This window comes from Microtus ochrogaster, chromosome 4, assembly GCF_000317375.1.
Source record: "Microtus ochrogaster isolate Prairie Vole_2 chromosome 4, MicOch1.0, whole genome shotgun sequence".
NCBI lineage: Eukaryota > Metazoa > Chordata > Mammalia > Rodentia > Cricetidae > Microtus > Microtus ochrogaster.
The window spans coordinates 65,810,712-65,812,715 of NC_022011.1; positions in this window are offsets into that span (position 1 = coordinate 65,810,712).

Below are 2,004 nucleotides of genomic sequence, written 5' to 3' on the forward strand. Positions count from 1 at the left end.
AGAAAGCAAAGAAAGTGCCATGCAGCTCTTGCCTAAACTCAGTTTTGTCTTCATTTCAGTTAGATTGCCTGTGCCAAGCACCAGGAATACAACTAAAAAGTGCCCCAGAGTTCTAAAGGCTTCTTCAGACCTATGTAGGCTAGGAAATTAAGGCACAGTTCAAAACCCTACCCAACAGCAAGTGGGCCAATAAATTGGTAGATAAGATCTTTAATTTTCATTCACTTATAAAATCCAAACTAGAACTCAGATGGTCAAAGATGTTATCTTTCTAAGCCATTGGGACTTTAGCCCGCAGGGTACAACACTGTTGCTTTATGTCCTGGCATGGGATCCACTAAGCCAAAGCTTCTCTTCTAAAACCTTTTACTTTCCTCCTAGGAAGACCTTCCCAAGACCTCGGACCTCTGATCTTATTGAATCAAAAATGATCACCTCTGACTGCAAAGGAGTCTGGGAAGGCAGGCACCAATATTTTGTTTACTGACTTCTATACAGAATAATTTAAGTGAGATGACCAGTTAGAAATGCATATTAAATAAAACAAATTATACTGTCTACTACAGAGAGACACTGGAACAGAATACGAGCAAGTGGGAACTGCTTCCAAAGCATAGCGTTGTTTGGGGCCAGTGGCATCATTTAACTCATTAAATGGGCAAAAGCATTCTACTAAGGAAAAAAATGTAACAGGACCAAATGATTGGGGCATGAGCAATGTGGGGGTGTGGGTCAGTCTAGCACACAGGAGTGGAAAAAGAGGAAAGATCAATGTTGCAATGTGGGATTCAATGCAACAGAGGCCTGAGCTCACACTGGATCCTCCTACCCTCTAACCCCCCACCCCCAGGTACCTTTAAATGGTATGGAGAAACACAGGCATCTGCTTCAATACAGACCCCCGTATACTCAGAACCAAATGGGCCTTGATGTCATCTCTACTTCTTCATAAAACAGTGCTGGGTATACCTGCCTGAGTTCCTGGTTCCTTGGTGCTGGACCTACTCTGTGTAACAGAACCACACACTCTCTGAGCCCATCCCGTGCTACCAAGTTTTGATCTCAGGACTAGGCTTAGAGGCTGAATAGGGAGGAGCTTGACTGTGAAATCTTGTCTTGGCTGTGGTGTGTTTATGTATTGCAGTATATGCACACATAATAGCATTATTCAGCTATAAAAGAAAATGAAGTACATGCTACAATAGAAACAAACGGCAAGCCAGGCGGTGGCGGCACACACTTTTAATCCCAACACTCGGAGGCAGACGCAGGTGGATCTCTGTGAGTTCAAGACCAGCCTGGTCTGTAGGGATAAGTCCTGCCCCTTAGGGGGCGTGTTCGCCTCGGGCTAATGTTTGCTTACGTTTTTGGCGAGCGTGCTCCGAGCTGCTGCTTCTGCTTTCCTGGTCTCTGCGGGAACAGTGGTTCTGTAAGTCTATTAAAGCTGTATATATATATATATTTTACAATCTGTCTACATTCGTTTACGCCGTTACATTTTGGCGTCCAACGTCGGGCTATTTTACCCCCGACTCAAGCGGGTAGCCCGCTAGCTAACACAGCACCCTCCTGGGTGCTGTTTTTTAGTTCGTTACTCGGGCCCCAGTGCCGAGTCTGAGACACACTCGGCCACACAGGCCCATTCTGCCTGCCTTGGCTAAGTTTGCAGTGGAACTCCACTGCCTGAATTAGCAGAAGCTCAAGCCGCCACAGCTGCAGATTTGGTCTGATACAAAGTGACTTGGCCGGGCTGTGGTGGCGCACGCCTTTGATACCAGCACTTGGGAAGCAGAGGCAGGCGGATCTCTGTGAGTTTGAGGTCCGCCAGGTGTTAGTAGTGCAAGCCTTTAATCCCAGTACTTGGGAGGCAGAGGCAGGCGGATCTCTGTGAGTTTGAGGCCGGCCAGGCAGTGGTGGTGCACGCCTTTAATTTCAGCACTCGGGAGGCAGAGACAGGCAGATCTCTGTGAGTTCGAGGCCAGCCTGGTCTACAAGAGCTAGTTC